This window comes from Ochlerotatus camptorhynchus, unplaced genomic scaffold (genome assembly GCF_037179485.1).
Source record: "Ochlerotatus camptorhynchus isolate MF236.1 unplaced genomic scaffold, CSIRO-AGI_Acam_v1.1 ptg000304l, whole genome shotgun sequence".
Lineage (NCBI taxonomy): Eukaryota > Metazoa > Arthropoda > Insecta > Diptera > Culicidae > Ochlerotatus > Ochlerotatus camptorhynchus.
The window spans coordinates 3,995,913-4,018,650 of record NW_027040792.1 but is presented as its reverse complement, the minus strand read 5'-3'; the positions used below and the strand labels follow the sequence as shown (position 1 = coordinate 4,018,650).

At 40.0% G+C, this 22,738-nt stretch overlaps 1 pseudogene; it reads right to left on the bottom strand.

Annotated features, from left to right (window-relative positions):
- Positions 1-11,569: 11,569 nt before the first annotated feature.
- On the bottom strand, positions 11,570-16,072 carry LOC135707133 (uncharacterized; annotated as a pseudogene).
- Positions 16,073-22,738: the final 6,666 nt, after the last annotated feature.

Genomic DNA, 22,738 nt, shown 5'->3' with positions numbered 1-22,738 from the left:
TGGATTTCATATAGCTAGTCAAAATAATTTTTTTTTCAACGAATTCAGTATTTTTTATTAAAAACATAATATTTATTCTACGAAAAACGTCAATGAATATTTGAGAAGGGGCCCTGGTCAGCCGTACGACGCAACTTAGTCGCACTCGCGATGCTCTCACAAGAGCGCTGGACGGCACTGAAATCATTCTCATTTTTTATTGAACACCCGTTAATACCGATTTTTTCGACCTGGGTGAACAGAACACACCGGGAAGTCAACTTCCACCTAACACAGTTCCTGTCTGGCCACGGAAATACCTGCATCGGTTCAATCACGCAGCGTCACCTCTCTGTCCGGAGTTTGGCAACGTGGATGAAACGCCGGAGCATGTGGTCTTCGACTGTTCTAGGTTCGAGGCAGTTCAAAGGGAGATGCCCGTCCTTAACGTGGAGAATGTCGTCGATGAAATGTGTCGAGAGGAGCGCACTTGGAATGCCGTCAAAAGAGAAGTCACGCAGATTATCTTGGAGCTGCAGCGTAAAGGTTGGAGACGAAAAAACAAACGCTGCCATTAAGATATTTGTTGAGTAAAAATATTCAAAATTCCGCTGACTCAAGCTAAGAGTGCATAGAATCACAGTAAGCGGATTGATTGTCAGGATAAGCTAATTTGTTTACATCAGGGCTTCACCAGAGCAAGCACGTCGCGATTCGATCCTGCAAGCTCGAAACGAAAATCCCGGTCTATCCGCTCCTGGCAGTTTTTGATCTATTTATCTATTGTATACCTCAGTTGACCGGAAGAGTGCCGCGGAAGAATGTAAAATCAAAAAGAAGTCGAAATTCCCTAAAAAGTTCCTTGGCAAGCAATCTGCAGTTGTGGGCTGAAAAGCGAAAGTTTCGTTACTTCTGGGACCATGAATCAGCAAATTTACCAGGAGCAGTGCCTACGGAAGAGACTACTGCCTTTTTTGGAGCAGTATGAGGTGGATTGCCTGTTCTGGCCGGACTTGGCAAGCTGCCATTAATCATGTTCCACCAAACAGTGGTACAGTGAAAAAAGGTGTCACAATGGTTTCCAAGGCCAATATTCCAGAACTAGGGATAATTGAGGAATACTGGTCAATTGTGAAGCACATACTAAATAAAAAGGGCGGAACTGCAACTGGCCTGAAGGATTTTAAGCGGAAATGGAATTTGGCAGCCAAACAAGTGGAAACATGGCTCGTGAAAAAGATGATGGACCGTGTACGGAGAAAAGCCCGACTTTTTCGTTTTCAACCTTTGAACGGAGAAATGTTATCAGCAATTTTGAACACCAAGACCTTAAGGGTTTTTTTTCTTGTGGGGAAACATTGTACTAACGTAAAATGTCCCGTTTTTGGTATTAAAGAAACGGACAGCAGATGTACAGCTTTTGGAGTCTTCGACAATTTTTAATAAAATTTTACGTTGTACAACTTTTTCCAAGACAGAAAACCTCAAGCGTGGGTATTAAAAAAGTTGGTATCCTGCGCCATCTTTGCGACGAAAACATGAACTTTCTTTGTCTGCCAAATTATAGTCCTAAGCAGTGATGGAAAAAATAAAGAAAATACAAAATAAGGAACGGTCGAAAATCACTGTTGATCTTGAGATCAGCAAAATCACAAACAGAAAATCACGGCGGATTTTATCTTAGCTGATATTGAGAGTAGCAAAATCACACAGCAGAAAATCAAGGCTGATTTAATCTTGGCTGATTTTGCGGTAACAAAACCAAACGGAAAATCAAAAGATTGGTATTACAGTCAAAGTAAAAATCCGACATCCAACGCCATTTTGGAATGGCGGACCAAAATCTAATATGCGGCCCCGGACAGGGAATATTCATCTGAACCCATGCAATATGGGTATCTACGGAATGAGCTCGATGAGGGGAAGGGGAAAATTGACATCCGCCGACATTTTGGAATCCAATATGGTGAACCAAAATCTAATACGGCGGACCAAAATCCAATATGGCGGCCCCGGACAAGGAATATGCATCTAAACTCATACAATATGGGTATCTACGTAAACCTATATTGCATGGGTTTAGATGTATATTCCCTGTCCGGGGCTGCCATATTGGATTTTGGTCCGTCATCTTGAATTTCAAAATGGCGGCTGATGTCAATTTTCCACTTCCCCTCATCGAGCCCGTTCCGTAGATACGCATATTGCATGTGTTTAGATTAATATTCCCTGTCCAGGGGCTGCCATATTGGATTTTATTCTACCATATTGGATTCCAAAATGGTGGCTGATGTCAATTTTCCACTTCCCCTCATCGAGCCCATTCCGTAGATACCCATATTACATGAGTTTAGATGCATATTCCCTGTCCAGGGGCCGCCATATTGGATTTTGGTGCACCATCTTGAATTCCAAAATGGCGGCGGATGTCAATTTTCCACTTCCACTTAGCAACCTCATTCCGCAGATACCCATATTGCATAGGTTTAGATGCATATTTCCTGTCCGGGGGCTGCCATATTGCATTTTGGTCCGCCATCTTGGATTCCAAAATGGTTCTTCTTCTTGTTCGCATTTCAAGCTTATTGCTTAGTGCATATTAGCTTATTGCGTGCTCTCAAATTAGTTTTCTAAATGCACTTCCACAGTTATTAATTGAGAGGTTTCGGTGCCAATACCAATGCATGAATTTGTATATTGTGTGGCAAGCACAATGATACTCTATGCCCAGGGAAGTCGAGAAAATTTCCAACCCGAAAGATTCCCTCGACCGGACCGGGAATCGAACCCGCCGCCTCCGGCTTGATAATACCGTGCCTTTACTGACTAGGCTATGAGGCCCCTGGATTTTGGTCCACCATCTTGGATTTGTGGGAGCCATCTTGAGTTGAAATCCACCATTTTAATTTCATCCGGAATGTTGACTTGAATTTCGGAATGCCCCTAGAATGACTAGAATTTCACATATCTTCTAATCCTTTGATTTTCGATGATTTTGATCTCGGTTGATATTGGTGCTGGTTGATTTTGAGAATCGAAAATCACGGCTGATAATGGTCGAAAATCACGTGTGATTTTCGTGGTGATGATGGCTTGTGATATTGGTGCCTATGATTTTAGGTGATCTTGATCTTGAAAGATCGCTGATTTTGATTTTCTGATCTTGATTTTAGCCAACACTGAAACTTTGCTCAAAATGTCAACTCAATTGGACGTAATCACAGAGCGTTCATATTTTTTTTCCTGCTTGATTTCACTCCTGGTCCACTTCTGGGCTAGTTCATCATCAAGATTCCTGGCCCAATGGCCTGCACAATTGTAAAACAAATACAAGATTCAAAATGACCGAATTTCAGCACATATTCGAATAATTTGGCCTGGAACTGAACAGCAGTCTCGGTGTCTTTTTTGACTTTGGTCGTTCGATGCGTGAATTTTTACAAGACTTCAACTAAAAGTCAAACATTATCGTTGGAACGCATGTTATCGATTACAAAATCCCCACGTAAAAAGGAATTTGCAATAATCTTCATCTTTCGTGAAGCATATTTTGGGGGCTGTTTCTATACAGCCGAAGAGAGACTTTCGAATGCGGCAAGGTGATTATCACCAACATCATCTTTTTCGCAATTTTAGAACAGGTCACGTCGGATTTTCAACGTGCAAGTTCAAGATAAGTGCTTTTCTCTAGTATCCTATCTGGGACAAATTTTTCAAAAAAATTACACGACTTTCAAAACAAACAGCTGCAAACACGTACCAGACCCGCTTTGAAATAAGATGTGCACTCGGATTCTAACTGAACCACACTTTAGTGCACTACTCGCATATTCCAACCAACAGCTTCCAAGTGCAGCGCACACTAGACCTACCGTCCCTCCCTTTCTGCCACAGCCTGGCTGAGGGCCGTGGAGCGGAGCCGGAGTCTGGTAAATGCAACTCATCCCAAATGCGTGCTGGGTTTCGACGGTAGAGTGACCGGAGGACTGTGGGTACACCAACCACCAGCAGCTGCACCACTCCACTGTACAAACTAATGGATTTTTGATTACTCATAACAGTCCAACTAACAACATCCCACCCTCCATTGTTCGCCTTTCGAACAAAAGGGGAAGAAGGTAAATGTACCTTTTATTTCAGGAAATGCTTCGTAAACATGTGCATAACGTTAAATTTGTTAAGTGTGTTACTTTATCGGTGTTTTTTTATGGAGGAGCGTAGCGACGGCAAGTGATGCAAAAATAAGTATACGTTAGGGAAGCCGATTGTCTATGGTTCATTCAAATGAAAAAAATAATTATGGGCAATTGACTACGCATATTATGCTTATTTTGGATGCTACCTAAATAATCGAACGAGTATTTAACTTATATAGCTTGTCCGTCGCTACGCTCCTCAAACTAAAAAAAAACTCGGGAATATTTATAAGAAGGGAAAATTTCAGCTTTCCTAAGGCACAATTGAGTCGCTGCCGCACAAAAGCTTTCAGCTTCCCTATATGTACATATATAAATATGAGGATGATGGTTCTGGTTTAGCGATTCTTCTTGGTTTCAGTTGAGAGAGACTGCTGGCCACTCTGCTCGGACTGTCTCGGACAGCTGCCATACATTTGTTTCCGCGACGTGATACTGCTACTTATGTCCTAGCTATCTACATGGGGGAGTGATACCTGTTTAGTACATAGGTGACCTTTGCTTCGTGGGAAGTTGGCAGATGGTTGCTTTCAGATGCTTAAATCGGTAATCTGACGGTATTTTTCCCGCACAAATGTGTCTGAATTTGGTGAGTATGATTCATAGCCATAATTGTTCTGATGGCCACTCTAATAGTGGTATTCTTCAAGCAGGATTAAACTTAACTCCTGCCTGGATTTAGAACGGTTCAGTGTGAACCAAACATTTGACAGCCAGGCTCATTCTAAACACTCTGTCACTAAGCCATTCATCATTCGACCGACCGTCGTCATTGTCAATGGAAATTTACCATGTTTGCACTAGCTAGGCACTGACAAACCGAATCAATGGTCGATTTGAGTAATCAAATGGCCAAATGTGTGTGTTTGTGTGGTTCATCAACCACCGGTCCGTCCAGTCTTGTTAGTTCGTTTTGCTGTTCTTTTTTTTCTCGGATGAAACTGAGCAGCCGCCTATTATTCGATCTATTGCTCTGACGACGGTGGCGAAAATGATTTTTCCTACACGCGATAGCTTGGGAGAAAAACGTGGCCCTCGTGCTCGTCGTCGTCGTCGTCGTCGTCGCCGTCGGTCGTTTGGCTGACATTCGACAGGTTAATTGATGCTTCGGAGGTTTTGTGTTACGCACGTGTCATTGTGAAATTGGCAGCATTACGAAGAGAGACTAACGAACTGTCTGTGGTTTGAAAAATGACCTGTCAAATGGATCTTTTTTTTGCTGTGGACCCGTTCGGATGCTATTTGTATGGCACATTGATCAATGAGAATAAGGCAAGCAAATATCTGTGAATACATTATTTTCTAACGGTATGATGAAAGTTCTGCTAAATGAAAAAGAATACTGCATGATTTTATTAACGTTTGATAGTTTAAGGGATTGAGACAATGGAATCTTTTGACAATATTTTTATAAGTTATTAATCCGTTAATGTGGAATAATTAAAGTTTTCGTATATTGAGCCAAAAATAAAAGTGGCTGCCAGACACCGGAAATGATTCAGATGTTTTGAGGTTATATCAAACGAACAATTTTTCTACCACTAATAATTTTTGGATGTACATTAAATATGCAAGGTGATGTTAAATGAAACATTTTGAGACCCACCAGGTGCTTTGGTTATTTCGCCAGCGGCTAGAGCTTGAATAATACCAAAACCAGTCATACGGCACATCAAACACCGTCAGCTAATACATTTATGATCATTTTTAATCTTTAGGACAACATTTGGTCACATCCGGACATGTTCTGAATTTGTCATTATTGGGGTCAAAATTAATGTGTAATGCCAAATGTAACCACATTTTGCGACATCCGGACTTGTTCCGGAAATCCCATTGGTGACAAGGTCAGAACTTGAATAATAGCAAAAAGTAGAAGGGTCTGTGTCTAGGGGCACGAACGGAAGCTTGACGCAGGGCCGCTAGTGGACGGAACAAATGTGAAGAGCATTTCTTTCTTTTAATTGATCGATCATCTATTATCTTAACTCTTTCCGTTTTTTAATTGTAGGCGTACCAAATTTTTAGTAATTTTGTTGTTCAAAGAGACAGTTGATGAAGAGAATCGATCAAAATCAAAATCACTTCCAAGTTTGGTTACAAGATTACAACTCTGGAGAGCATTTTGTGTTGTCGTTGGGGGCGTGTGGTTCTGAATATGGACAAACAGGCACAGATAAATTCTATTCCAACTCTTAACTGTAATAAGCTTATTGGCCATGAAAAGGGCCGATTTGTTGCCAAAATTGGCGATGATTTAACCTCCGAAACCGTACAGACTGCGTCTGTCGCTCAAAAGCGCCCATCCATGGCCGCTTACGCTTGACGTGTTCAGAGTAGGTGACAGCATCACGGATCACATTTTGCAGGAACGCCTTCAGCACACCTCGTGTTTTCTCGTAGATCAGACCGGAGATACGTTTGACACCGCCAAGGCGAGCGACACGACGGATGGCGGTAATCACGAAGAACCTTGCGATGACGCTTGGCGCCTCCTTTACCAAGACCTTTTCCTCCTTTTCCAGTCATTGTTGCTTGTTGGGTAGAAGAGTGGACTAACTAACCTGCGACCACCTTCCTACTGCTGCTATTGATGCTTCTGCTGCCTGGTCACCACGCCGTCCGAAGCGAAAATGAGTTGAGGCTAGACAGCAACGCTCTTTTATATCTTTTCAAGTTAAAAACAGAATGAGTGATACTCGATTATGACGTCTGGATTTGGAAAGAACGTTTATTTCATGAAAACAGTGATAATATTATCACTTTTTATTTGTACATTGGACATTGCTTGAAATTACCACTTTTTCAAAAGTTTTTTGTTGAAAATCATCAGTTGTAGGCATTGAAATTGATGCGTAAAAATATTTCTGATCGATTGGTGATAACATTATTGAAATTGGTCCAGGGGCAGCTGAGTTATTAATGTTCAAAACCTTTCATAATTTTGTTACATGTTCCATTTTCGGTTTTCAAAAAAATGTACCCCCATATAGAAATCACAGACGTTGTCCTACGTCAAAAAGGTCATGCGACATATCAAATAGCATCAGCATTCAATTACTGATCTATTGGTTATTGCCAATTCGGCTATATCATCAACTTTTATAGTATACTGTGGCTGTCAGTTGCGTCGAATTATTTTACCTGAAACGGCAATATAATATGCAATAATGGACGACATTTCCTAAGGGGGCATCCGGAACATATCCGGGTGGTACCAAATGTGATCGTGTGATCTTTTTTTTTTATCTAGTTCGTTTATTTGTAAGGCTCAATCGCGTTAGCTTTACGGAGTCGATAATTCATTGTTCATCGGTTGCAGCAAAATTAACTTATTTCTATGTCTAGTAGGGGTTGGGCCCAATACTCGCGGCTTAACCGAGGTTAGAGCCCGAGTAGCACATTTCCGTCACAATAAGTTGCAGCAACTTGTTTATGGCTGATATTAGTTGTATAGAAGTTGCCACAACCGATTTGTGACAAGCGTGCTACTAGGGAGAGGAACATTGTTGAAAGATAGATCAGGGGAGGAGCTTGGGGATGGGATTCGTTAGCTCATCAGAGGGTTGTCGCCAGTATGAACGGTAGTGCGGTTCTAGCTTCGTCTGAAGTTCGGCTGCCCAAGTAACAATTCAGTAACCATTCAGCATCCACTCTGACTTATGATGGTTTTTAAAACAAGACAGTTGCAAAAAGCTGAATTACTCAGCAGGAATGTTTTACACTTTGAAATGCTATATTTAAACTAAATGGATTGTGCATTGCCGTTCATTTAAAAATAAATTTAAAACAGTTCTAAATCCCTCCTTAAAACTGTTATGTAATTCAAGCATAAACTTCATTAGCAATTGTTTATTAATGTCTTGATAAAATACCCTATAAACGTGTTCTATCATTATAAAAGCAACCACAAAACCATTTGGTTTAGCATTAGAGCAAAAAGCATTTATTGATGCTTTTTAGGCTTTTTAAAGTGCATCATAAACTCCCCAATTACTCTGTTTACAAATTGAAGCTTAAAAGATGGTTCCTCATAGTTAATAAAAGCCAAATTTATGACCAGAAAATCTCGAAAGATAGATGAAGTAGGATGAAAAATTCAAGTCTATTTCAGAAAAATTTACTTCTTAAGAAGAACCAGCACACCATCAACGACTGACCATCTGACGAAGAAGAGCAAAGTGAGCGGGGCCCTTGAATTCATAAAACATTATCTTAAGTTTAAAAAACGGACCAGTCTTCTCCAGATCTTGCGAATAGATGACAACCGACAGTAAACCACTGAAACTGTTAGTTAGCGGACATTAGCTGGTTTCCGATCCATAGCAGCGATTTTATTCGGCGAAAGAATCAACTCTTCGAAAATTTCATTCAAACGTATATCCCTGCATCGTTGGATGGTGCAATACTGTAACCATCCGGAAGAAGGGGATCTTTTTCGGGAACGATTGTGCTTCCACCTGTTCGAAATGCGAAATTCTGTAAAAGTGTATCGCAAACTATCTGAGTAACTGTTCCCAACCTATCGAGAGAAAACCGCCTGGAAGAACCCTGGATCCCACAGCTCAACTGTCGAAAGATAAACAAACTTTGACGTTTAACTTTTTGCAGGCAGCTTTGCCTCCATAAATGCTGCCATAAATCTGAACGGGTTAGGATCAAGCAAAATTGCTTTAGATAAATACAATTCAGCCTGCAAATATTCGATGCAAGCTGTTTCGTATCTTGTTGAGAGAAGCCTGGATTTTCCATTCGCGGCCGGTAACTTAGATGAATCTACAGCTGTTCTTAACGCTTTGAAAACGTGTACCAATCAACTAGTTGAGCAAAAGTTTGTTTCTTTGAAAAACTCGAACAGCTGGTACAATTTGGATCTTTTGCGTCTTAAACGGAAAAGGGACAAATGGTACAAAAATTGTTTACTTTAAGAATATTAACATTAGATTGTAAGTTTTATTAACCTTGCGTTTAGTTTGTATTTTGTACGTGTGGGTTTTTTTTTATGTTTGTTTTCAAAATGAATAGAAATTAGTTCATGTTTTAGGATTAATTAAATATTTGTATCGTAAACCACATTTCAAACCTCCCTCTCCCTTTGCCCATCCAAAAAAATTGTAAATCCCCACTAACCTCGAGACAACCGCGAGTATCCGGTCCAGCTCCTTTAACTTTAAATATAAGAAATCAATAATGTATAACAAAAATGATAACTCGGCTCTGTAAAGTTTATTCGATTGAGCCTGTACAAATAAAGTAATTAATAAAAAAAAAATGGTACAAAAAGTTTGGTAGATCTAATAATGACAATCATTGGACTAGGTACACAATCGCGCGTAATAAGTATTCACAATCGATAAAGAAAACTCGTTGTGAATATGTTCAAAGGAAGATTAATCAGCATCAAAACAACAGCAAAGAGTTATGGAAAATTTTGAAATCTTTATTAAAACCTAGTAATTGCAAACCGCGGTCCATAGCTTTTAATGGCACATTAGAACAGTCAGAACAAGTAATTGCAGCTAAGTTTAATGATTATTTCGTAGATAGCGTTTCACTGATCAATCAATCTATTGAACTGATCAATGAACCGGACGAAATAAAACAGCCGATTAATAGTAATTGTAGATTTAATGGTTTTCACCCAATTACATTAGATGAACTTAAAAATATTTGCTTTTCATTAGGAAAAACGGCTGGAGTAGATAATGTTAATGCTAGAGTTATTCAAGATTGCTTTCATGTCATTCGACACACTCTGCGGGACCTTATAAATCAATCATTGCAATCTGGGCACGTGCCGCATATTTGGAAAGAATCTTTAGTTGTTCCTATACAAAAAGTTGCTGGGACGATTAAAGCCGAAGAGTTTCGTCCCATCAACATGTTGCACACATTTGAGAAAATTTTAGAACTTGTTGTTAAAGGTCAGCTGTTGGAGTATTTAAATAGTAATAGTTTGTTGATACCAGAACAATCGGGATATCGGGAAGGTTATTCTTGTGAAACCGCGTTGAATTTGGTATTAGCAAAGTGGAAAAATAACTTGGAGTGTAAAGATACGATTGTTGCTGTTTTTTTTGGATCTTAAACTCGCTTTTGAAACAATTTCTAGGCCTTTATTGCTAAGATCAATCAAGCGCTTTGGAATTACGAGTACTGCATATAAATGGTTTGAAAGCTATTTGTCTGACAGAACTCAACGGACTGTTTTTAATGATTCTGTTTCCAGTCCCGTAACTGAACTTTAGTTGTGTTTAACTAAAATTCAACTTTGAATTAACATTAACATAATTTAAAAAAAAAATTTGACTAAACTTTGACTTAATTTTATCTTAACTTGATTATTTCTTTTACTAAACACAAACATAGCTTTAACCTTATTTTTTATATAAGTTTAACTAAACCATTACTTATAAATTTAACTTTACGTTTACTTAGCTTCTGCTTACCCTTATCTTAACTTTAACATAACTTTAACTTAGCTTTAACATACCTTTAACTTAACTTGAATAAACACTAACTTAACTTAAACTAAACCGAAATAAAATTTTAAATATACTTAAATTCAATTTTACATTAACTTGATGTTATATTTAACTAAATATTAACGTTTCTTTAACAAATAAACTTAACTTTAACTTAACATTTAAATTTTAGCTACATTTGATTTTATTTTCAAGGAGTTCCATGAAGTTCCACGAACTTTCAAATAGTTCCAAGAAACTACAAGATCTTTCAAGGATATTCCCTTAAGTTCTCTGGAAATAACTATAACGTAACTTTCACTGTACATTAACTAAACTCAAACATAACATTAATCAATATTTAACATAACTTTAACTTCTCTTTATAAACTTAACTTAAGCTTAAGTGATGCATAACTTCAGTTTTCTTGGAAACGTAAATAACTTAACTTCTACTTATCGGTAACATATAGAAGTTCCCAAGAACTTCCAAGAAGTTCCCAAGAATTTCCAAGAACTTCCAAGAACTGGAATCCGTCTCGTTGTCGTTTTTTCGCTTCCGGGTACTCAAGATCTGGAACGGTAAAATCTGTTTCTTCTCCGGATCCCACGCCACGGCCTCGCAGTCCAGAATAGCACTGGTGACGGTTTCCTTCCGAGCGTTATCCAGCCGCGCGATGATATCCGGATACTTGTTGGTTGAAGTTGACACCCTTCCAGCAGATGAATCTGAGCTCGTACTTCCACGCGCTGGTGAAATCAATTTCATCGAACCGTTCCAGCACTTCCTGGACGCCCTTAGTCGTATGGGTCAGCATAGGCTTCAATGGAGTGCCCAGCATCATAGGACACTTCTTCAGCACGACCGGAACGATCTGATTTTTTTTTTTTTTTTTTTTTTTTTTTTTTATATCTTTATTAAGGAGACTTTCAGCCGTTGGCTGGCTCGTCTCCGACGCGATCTGATTGTAGTTCGGACAGTGACAGTATACTGTCTACTTCCTTCCACATTGGCCTTGGCCGATGCCTCGTTTCACTTGCTTGGTTCATGATGGATTCCTTGGCGTCTTTCTGATTAGGTGGAGTCATCGCACATGCTTGAGCCAGTGCTTGCAGCAGTGATTGTTCCGCCAAACCTATCCGAAGCTTCCCAGCAAGCGAATGAATGATGAATCGAGCCTCCGAATGCCTACACGCCACGAACATCGATTGAATATTGTCCATCTTCTTGGCCATCGAAGCCGTTCCGGTTATCGTGGCTATACTCCTTAGCTTCTCAAAACGGAATATCAGTAATAAATTACGCAAAACTACTCCTGAATCGAAACGAAATTTAAATCGAAATTCACTTTCAAAACAAAAAACAAAATATTTTGCAGGTTACTTTTCTCCGACGAACAGCAACAACAATAACTCCAACACCAAAACAAAACCTCAACAAAACGAATCAAAACCCATGTTACCCATAACATGGTGATACAGCTTTGTCACTATATGGGCGAGGACATTCAACAAAACTTAATCATGAATTTGACACATTAGAACACCTATATGCAGGTAGTCACCTTGATGAAGATGTCATTATTTGGAAACCCGCGGTGGGAGTTTGAGTTTCTATAATTATACCAACCAGCGGTGGGAAATCGCATTTTGTCGAGTTGCTAAACTAAGTAGAGACCGATTAGGGGCGTCATTTAACGACCGCAAAGAAAACCAGCGGTGGAGATGCCCTAAGAAGAGAACTCTCTTCATCATGTGAAATTTTTCTATCATAAATGTCACCTTGTTGTGCGCCCACCTTTGCGAGAGAATTGCCTTCTCATTGCCTGGTATTGAGCAATGTGAGGGGACCCATACAAAGATAATCATATATGATCTTTCGACCAGCACACTCATCTGCTCCCTTAACTTTGAAAGGAAATAAGATGAGTGCCTACCTTGTTGCATCGACCGAATAGGCCTTTTCAATGCACCACCAACGTTTGTTTACATCAGAAGAAGGATTTTTCACAACGCAAATTAAAACATTTTTCATTGAACATGTGGCCAATTTCCATCAGTAATTGTCTTATATTACGATTTCCCACACATCTGAACTGATTTGCACCTAAACTATTCACACACAAGAAATCCGGAAGATCATAACCACTAAGACACTATTGAAATTTTGCATTTTTACCAACAAAAATATTCCTGAACTCTAGCAGAATCCTTGCAAAACTGATACAGAATTAAATTTTTCAACTAAAGGGTGATACGGTCAAAATTTGGTCAATATCAACTTGACGTATTTCTTTCAATTTTGCATTTAAAAAACCTGAACACCCCTCATTTTGAAGGTGTGTGTGTGTAGAATGTTGCTCCTATTTTGATTTTGGAATTCACTCTTCAGTTGTCAAAATGCCGTCCAAGCAAGAAGAGCAGCGTATCAAAATTTTGCTCGCGCATCGCGAAAATCCGAGCTACTCGCACGCAAAGTTGGCAAAATCGCTAAAAGTTGCCAAATCAACCGTTACAAATGTAATTAAAGTGTTTGGGGAACGTTTGTCGACAGCCAGGAAGTCTGGATCGGGGGGAAATCGAAAACCGGAAGCCGCTGAGACGACAAAGAGAGTTGCCGGTAGTTTCAAGCGAAACCCTAACCTCTCTCTCCGAGATGCCGCAAATAAGCTGGGTGTATCGTCTACAACCGTGCATCGAGCCAAAAAACGAGCCGGACTATCGACTTACAAGAAGGTAGTGACTCCAAATCGCGATGATAAACAAAATACGACGGCCAAAGCGCGATCCCGGAGGCTGTACACGACGATGCTGACGAAGTTTGACTGCGTGGTAATGGACGACGAAACCTACGTCAAAGCCGACTACAAGCAGCTTCCGGGACAGGAGTTTTATACGGCAAAAGGAAGAGGAAAGGTAGCAGATGTTTTCAAGCACATGAAACTGTCAAAGTTCGCAAAGAAATATCTGGTTTGGCAAGCCATCTGTACCTGTGGCTTGAAAAGCAGCATTTTCATAGCTTCCGGGACTGTCAACCAAGAAATTTACGTGAAAGAGTGGTTGAATAAACGTCTGCTGCCTTTCCTGAAGAAACACGCTTGTTCCGTACTGTTTTGGCCGGATTTGGCATCTTGCCATTACGGTAAAAAGGCCATGGAGTGGTACGCCGCCAACAACGTGCAAGTGGTTCCCAAGGACAAGAACCCTTCCAACACGCCAGAGCTCCGCCCAATTGAGAAATACTGGGCTATTGTCAAGCGGAACCTAAAGAAGACCAAAAAAACTGCTAAGGGCGAGCAGCAGTTCAAGGCAAACTGGCTTTCTGCGGCGAAGAAGGTGGACAAGGTGGCTGTACAAAATCTGATGGCAGGGGTCAAGCGTAAGGCCCGGCAATTCGGATTTGGAAAAGCGGAAGCCTAACTGAATATTTTTCCTGAATTTTATACTAATTGAACTTGAAAAAGAAATTTAATTTGATTTTTTAAATAAACGATTTCACCGATTTACACGCGTTTTCCCTTGACCAAATTTTGACCGTATCACCCTTTACGCATGACGTTTGTTCAACATGAGTTGTCCAGTTGCAGAACGATGCACGTACTTCCGGACAGCACTGTTGTTCTCTAATTCTTCTACTCCTTCAGTCTCACCAGCTAAAGGGCATTTAATTTCCACGACTAGTCGATTTAATTGATCTATGCCATCTGGTGATGCCGCAAACCAGCATTCCCCTACTTTAACGACAATTCCACACTTTTTTACTAGTGGATTTCTTTTTGTTCTGTAGCAATTGAAAGCTACTTTCTCAGTTTCAGTGCCGTATGCCACTGCTCGTACCTTCAAAGTGGCCATGCTCCAATATCTCGAAATTTTTTGATCCCAATCCGGGTTTTGGTTTGCAAGATATGTGTATAACTTATAACACGAGCTCGCTGTAATTCTCAATGCCCGCTGAATTTTCCAGTAGTTGGAAGATTGACCTCGTGTTTCTTCTGCGACACGCAGAATATTTAACAGGTCCTTTTCTATATTATTGTTGTAGAACAGTTCTTGTTGAGGTGTTTCAAAAGGCACATACTCAACCGAGACCTCAAATCTGTTGGGTGAAAGCATGCTTTGCAGTTCGTTTGACGAACAAAACGAGTCATCAATTGCGGTGTTGACTTGTAATGCCCGACTATGGTAAGCAAACGACGAATTCAGATATCTACCATCCGGATGCTTTTGAATAGCAGATCCCTTGGAAGCTGTAAAGAACAAATTGATTTTTATATCAATAGTTCAGATTTGAGTTTATCTTGAATGCAACATAAATATTTAATAAACATCTCAAATGCTGTCCGTAAAGTAATTAGACATTTAACGAAGGGATTGACGAATGCGTACTGAATGCGTACAAATAAAATAGTGGGGGAGGGTAGGTAGGAACCCAACAAACATTGCAAGCTGAGTAACAGCCTATTCAGGCAAAAATATGCTTCTTCAGCTAAAAAAATAGCTTATTCAGCTCAAATTGTTTGTTGGGAAGTGTTTTCTAAGGGCACACAGAAGAGATTCTAAAATCAGTTAAATATTGAAGTAGCTAAAACTTTTTTCTTCGGAGGAATATAAGTCCCTGTTCAAATCAATTGGAAATTCGGATCAATAGATAACTACACATACAAATTAAAAAAAAAAAAAACAAAAACAAACCATTCAAAATTCTGCTGAAGCATTCAGTAAGAATACTATTGTTGAGCTCGGTGTCTGTGGGTTGGATTTCCTTCGATCTACGAACACAACATAAGTCCGACATGGGCTTTGCTCCCCATAAAACGTTTTTTTTTTTCGGCCTTCGGTGTGCCCCAAATCTGAACTGCATCGGTACAGGTCACGTATTCTGCTGTACCCGACTTAAAATGGGATCATAATGGAAATTATCATATTCATCCAATTCCAAATAATACGTACCGATTTAACTGTAGAAGACATGCAACAATATGCTTACAACGGTTTGTGCCAGCTTTACAGGAGCATTTTAAAACCCAATTTTCGATCCCTTCGGCGATTTTCAGCTCAACCGTATGAGGAACATGATTCGGGTGGGATGACTGATGAACATATCCAACAAAATCAACATACCCCAAACATCTGTTTCTGTACCCGATGCATACAATGTGTTGGGCTTCGAACACCGCAGATCCCTCCTGGATCGGTCGAACAGAATCCCCGACGTAATCAATTATATCGACCAACTTTATATTAATGTCGATTACATCGCGATTATCCGCTGCACCACTGATCACTCGAACATCTGAAAAAAGGCCGGAAGTTAGCATAATTACATAATCCTATTTGAATGTTCGAAGGTTTTCTATGATTTAATCTTAATGATAGGTTAAATGCATTGTAGTTATATAAAAATGATATTTTCTTACCAGTATTTAGCACCATTGTGTATCTATAATCAATTCAAACAGAATAACGTAAAACTTCAACAACCGCTGTTCATTTTTACATGCAAGGAAAAACAAACATCTTCACTTTTGTGGTTTTGGATTTCAAACCTAGGTGTCGCATGCACTGGTGCAGTTTCGCGTAGATTCATCAATTGCAATAGAAGATTTTTCACTGATGAATCACGCATAGATGGATCCACTGTCTTCGGCGTCTTCAATGAATACTCAACCGCCTTTCTGAAACTTCAGGACCTTTGTTCCGTTTATGTTGCTGAGCTAGCAGCAATCAACTTCGGATTGGGGATGATTTCCGACATGCCCACAGACCATTACTTCATCTTCTCGGATAGTCTCAGTTCGATTGAGGCTATACGCCTTTTTAATATGAACTAAGCGATCGATGCAACCTCTGGTGGTGAATATGAGAACATCAAGAAGAGGGTTGTGAGCTGAAATTTTTGCCGTGAGACATTGGAAACGGAACACTTTTTCACTTTTCCTGTTAAATTGCTTCATCTGAGATGCTCGAAAACTTGATCTATAAAAATGAGGGGTGTTCAGGTTTTTTAAATGCAAAATTGAAAGAAATACGTCAAGTTGATATTGACCAAATTTTGACCGTATCACCCTTTACTACTGCCAAGTTCAAATGAACATGTGGGTTTTACATTGTCAATTGTGTGACTTTGTTGTGTACTCAAAAAAGGATGATGATTTTATCGTCCTTGAAATTCCCTTCGATAAATTGTTTGTTGAAAACGTTGCATATGGTCTTAAAAATTTGTATTATACTCGCATGCTTGCAAAATTGATGCCACAGGCTAGCATATGAAATATTTGATAGAAGTAATGAGAAGACCCAAAATAAAACAGAACAATTCGTAAAAAAACATTTTTTTATTAATGACTTCGATGTAAATCTAACCACTTTCAATAACAGTAGAGCATGAGTTACAACATATTTATTGGACTACTAAACGCACAGCCTTCTTTTAACAATAGAATATCGAAATACACATTTCCTTAAAACTTGTCGCCTTTAAGTATAGGTTTGCTTAAATTAACTAACCCGCATATGACTGACATAATATCGTCTATATGTCCCAAGATACTAGCACCCAAGGTATCGTGTAAAATTGAAAATATTTTAATTCGATGCATGATTCGTTCGACATGAATTCGAGCTTTCGCGATTGCTTCGTTCAGCTGAGCTTCAGTTGGTGACAAACGGTTCTTTCTTAAGAATGGTGGGGTGTGTGATTTGATTCCTCGCGCTGACAACTCTGTTTCGATAGCAAATCGGTCATAACTTCGTCGATATGTGGCTTCAGGTTTTCAATTAACTTTTCATTGTTAAAAATGAATTTTTCGGATGCCTTTCCTGAATATGCCTTACTGTAATATGAAATTTGACCCGCTGGAGTAACTCCCACTAAAAACTTTACTGTTCTCACAGATTTATAATGCGAGTAGGTAGATATTCTACAATTAAGGCATTTTAGAGTTGCTATTTGAACTTCCGTGCAGTCAAGGATAATGGTTACATTTTCAAAATTATCCCTGAAGCACAACGGTATATTTTTCCTGATTTCACTTTTCTCTGGCATATACACAAATGTAGCGAGAATCTGCCCCAACATATGATGGATGTATACGAAAAAGGGTACCTAAGGCCGCAAACGATAAGTTCTGTTTGATCTTGGTCATAGTTAAAATAACACGATCAGTGCAGTGCATCACATTTTTTTTTGGGATATGCCGTCTCTAACTTATTGACAGAATAGCACAACTTTTGTAAAACTGCAAGAGTTGGTATTCCAGTCCATCTGTAATCAGTAAATCGGAAAGAATTATGTCGCGGGTTTTAAGCTCTTGGATCACACTGTTAACAGCAATTGACTCCTTTTCCAATCGATAATCCTGCTGTTCCATCATCATATTGTTCACTTTCATCCATTACGTAAAACTGAAATAGGATCGGTTTCCGGTTGATAAGGTTGCGACGGATCATTAAAGGATCGATGTTCATCTGGGTGTTCATCAGTATCATCACATGACATATTATCGCTGGAGCGGATATTCTCTTCATCATTCGTCACCATGTTGCTCAGCCGAAATGAAGTACGTTCTGTGGCAGATTCACTTAAAAACCGATTGTAGGTTGGTTGGTTTTGTGACGGTATCGCATCCGGCATCAAGTGTTTACCACCTGCAACACAATTTTATCATCAGTACCACAAAAGTTGTGCTTTTTTTTTGTTTTTGGTACCTGTACGATAGTTAGATCGCGTGAAATGTTTACTGCAAACCTTGGCGTTTTTCGATGGAGTTTTTCCAAACTTCAATGTGGAAATCCAAGCAGTATACCGCATGTCAGATTTGGACGGAAAACTGTGCAAAACAACACCGTTACCAGCACGAGAGATGCATCCGTAAACTGCACACATTCGGTTGCTATTTGGCTTAAATCGATTTTGGAAGTAAGCATGATCCATCAAATGTGGCGGCAAAGGATCGGTTCTTAGGGTTACGCGCTGGGGACGTTTAACGAGCTTCTTGACCCTGCGGCTAGGCACAGCATTTGGCTTAAGATACGATGATTTCACTAGAAGGAATCAAATAAATTAGTCTCAAGAATCGTTGCGTTGAGACAGTACTTACCTGTTACAAAATCAGTATCCTTAAAATGACGCTAACAACGGCGCCGGTGGTGTAGTGGTAAGCGTGATTACCTCTCACCCCAGCAGGCCTGGGTTCAATCCCAGTCGGCGCCGCCGGGATATTCTGAGGCATAACATCTCTGATCACGCCTTCCTTCGGATGGGAAGTAAAGCCGTTGGTCCCCGGTTCATGAGTTGATGGGTCGATAGGTAGGGTCCAGGTGTGAGAGCTGCCTTCCTGGCACGTCGGTGGCATTGGTGCTCAGCACGGAAAACAAGATCGACGGAAAAAACAAACCGAAGGAAAAAAAAAAAAAAATGACGCTGATAGATTCTCAGGCCAGTAACGGTTTCACAAGGATTCATTTTCAATGATTTCTTCCAAGACGCCAATTGCTTGTGTCTACGTTCTAGAGGAAACGGAATGAGGTAGGCAGTAGATTTTGTTCGGCACCCGGCAACGCAACATTCTCGGCTACTTTTGATGGCAGGATTTTGTTCCAGAATGCATTGTGTTGGAAATGCGTTTTCTGTGAGGACTCGATGCACTTCTGTAAACAAAACGTGGGGTAGAAGCAAAGAATTTAGCAATGGGTACCATAAAGTACTTTGAATAAAATCCCTTGGTTGAAAGTGAGCCTGGCAAATTTTCTCATCTCCGCGGCCAGCCAGCTTCATAAATTGGCACCATTTTTCGAAGAACTTGTTTCCAGCCGTAGGAACTCTGAAGAATTTTACCGTGCCGAAATCGTTAGTGTTTGCTCATTTGGGAATGATGCAATTTTCTTCCGTTTCGCCTCCCATCGAAAGCCTAATAAAGATGAACAAATTAGTTCACTTTGATGAACTTATGCTACATAAAATACTTACTATAACTTAGATAGTTAAAAATTTAACTCATTCAGTGTAATAAGATTGTCTAAAACCGTAAAATTTCAACAGAAATACGTATTTTCCTAATCAAATCCAACAGAACACTTGGGTTTTGACAGCTCGAAAACAAAACATCATCATTTTGCTTGCTGCACCATCTCGTAGTCAACCTAGCGGCAATTCATCAATTGACTTGTTGGTACTTTTCTGCAAAAATACGGGGAATTGAGATAGGTCGACGTTGATCTGGAACTCCTTGAAGAGCCTGTTTCATGGATAGATCATAGTCAATGGAGGAACTGTAGTTAGTAAAGCGTACACGAGGGGGGTTATAGCACGGAAGGCTAATATCCGATGACATATAATTAAGGTAGATTTGCATGAATCTAGACTGGGTGCAACCTCTAGGCTCATATTGTGTGTTGAATGCATACAGCCTAGGGCAGTACGTAAACAACGATATTAAATGGCTTTGGCAAAAAAGAGCCATACTCAAGAACTGAAAGAATAGTCGTTTTATATAGTTTAATGAGGTCTTCCGGGTGTGCACCCCACCATGTCCCATGTGGCTTTATGTTATGATGGTATACATCTCCTTCTGAACATTGTCATACACCCTAATTCACACCCGATCGAAACGGATATTCCAACAATCGAATCGAACTATTTGGTTTGGCATAGAATAGCTCATCATTCTTGACTTGGCTACCAGAAGCTTTAAAATTATTGCATTCAATAAAAGGGATTAAATATTCGATTTGAATTCAACCATTGTGGTTGAAGATTGACAACAAATTCATCATCATTGTAGTATTAACGATGCCATATATGTTCCATGTAGACGTCCAACGCTTTTGATCGTCTTAATCACTCTGTTTTCTCCGGAAAACTTCAATCAACATCACAAAAGAGCAATTCAGTACCACATTTCCCGTGTATTGATGATACCCACATATATGGGACATCGAGCAAAATTTAGATCCGCTGACCTAATTACGTCGTTGTCGACAACAACGAAAGCCACCTATGCCTCTGCACAGTCAGTCACCGACACCAATCTCCCTTTTTCCTTTGCCTGTTTTGGAGGTGTAATTATCGCAGGATGATGCGCTCTATCAAGGTGTGAAATGTAGCTACCGGTTTCATATGCAATGCCACCGCAGTCAGTCAGTGCAGTATGTGTTGTGCTATAACAATACATAGGACCACATAGGAGTATTCAGAGTGGTGCCCACAAACGCTCACGGACGGTAGCTAAGTACTCCGGAAGTCTTTTCTCCACGAAGCCCATCGCTATGGTGCACGATGTCGTGTTGGGCTACCTTCCAACAGCATCACCTAAGAGGCATGTGTCAGTTGCTGTCTGTTTGTTTGCTGGTGTACCAGATGTCACGGGGCAAGGTCGAGCAGAAAGCTCTTTTCAAATAGATATATCCAGCGCTCGTAATCATAAAGGCTCAACTTTATTTGTCGATAAAAAAAAATTTATTATCATCTTTGGCTTACTACCGCGACCTTAACGACGTTTTTTTTTTGTCCAGCATTAACCCGCAAATATCAGCATTGGTCATTTTAGTAGATAGACTCTTTTGCCATCTTGATAGTATCTTGCCCTTGTGAAGCTCACTCGACTGACAGTCCACGATTAAACATGCTTCTTCACTATCCAACCAGCACGAATCCAGTACATCCTCATTCCACCATCGCGATCCTACAAAGTGATATATGTACCAATTTTTATGTGATCAGCTGCAAAATTGCAGCTCCAACCGGATTCACCACCACTGTACCACGGCCAACCAGCCACCAACCTGTTCTCACTCAGCATACAGCATAGAGCTGCTGCTGCGGTGGCCCTACATTCGAAAAGTGTAGCTACTGGTTTTCGCCCGTTCCATTATCCAACGACTCTACAAACAACGGTGTGAACATCTGAGTCCAGCCAGGAGTGGACCTCATCCCACTGGAGGATGAAACAAAAAAAATGAACAAAGTGAAAAGCAGTTTCCGGTTTTGGAAAATTTTCGTTCAGCTTTATGCAGCTGCAGCTAGCTGCATATAGAAGGAAAGTAGTTTAAATTCAATTTCCTGAAGCAAGCTTTGCTTAAACAAAACATATGCAGGGTTGAATCGTTTTAAAATTTTCTGCAAAGCTGCTTCAATTAGACCGTATTTTTGCCATGCTGATAATTAGGGATTCGGGTGCTGTGTTAGAGTGGATAATGAAACAATAGCAATGGGCGAAGAAAACCAACTTGGTTTGATAGATAAAAAAAATACTGTTTAAAATAAGAGGGAATTGCATTGTTCTTTTCTTTATTGATCGAGTAAGTGAGGGCTCAGTAGAGCGTAGCCGCTGATTAATGTGATACGTTGTAATATTCAACGTAGAGTTTTTTGTTTGTTTCAATGAGATTGCAATTGAATGCTGAGATTTGCGCTCAAAAATCTTCACGTTAAGATGTTTGAATACTCGATTCGATGCTCTTTCTCAAATTCGTCCTTGCCCAAATATCCCATCTAATTCACCTTGCCATGGAAGTCGTCATCTGTTATCAATCCTTTTTCTTTCGAACAATTTCAAACGAATTTAATTTGCTTTCCAGTCCATCAAACACGTCTCTGAACGGGTACGTTTTCAATTTATTTTACCATCTTGGCATCTCCAGCGCCATCCATCATCAACATCATCATCATCATCATCATCTTCTTTAGTTGAAAAGATGCAGATCAGCACTTCTATCCGCTTCAACATTGTTATTTCAGGTGCGAAAAACGAGTTCAAAAGCGGAACAAAAACACAAACAAACGAACGTATTCGACTTCAAACTCCGCTCAGGTGGGGTAACTGAACCTGAGTGCTGAGCAATAAAGGCGAAATGATTATTGCTTTTTGGGAGATGGGACACGGGGAATGCTGATGGCTTTCTGTCGCCGACAGACGACGGGTGTGAATTTCATACCAGCGGAAATTTTACTACCTGCATAGCAGCTGGAGGGTTTCCAAACTCATTAGCATACTTTCTACTAATGTCATTCCAGTAATCTGTGTGCCTTCCGCACGACCACTCGGCCAACTGTTCCGGAAGCAGGAGGACACCGAAGGTGGAGCCCTTTCATTTTCAATT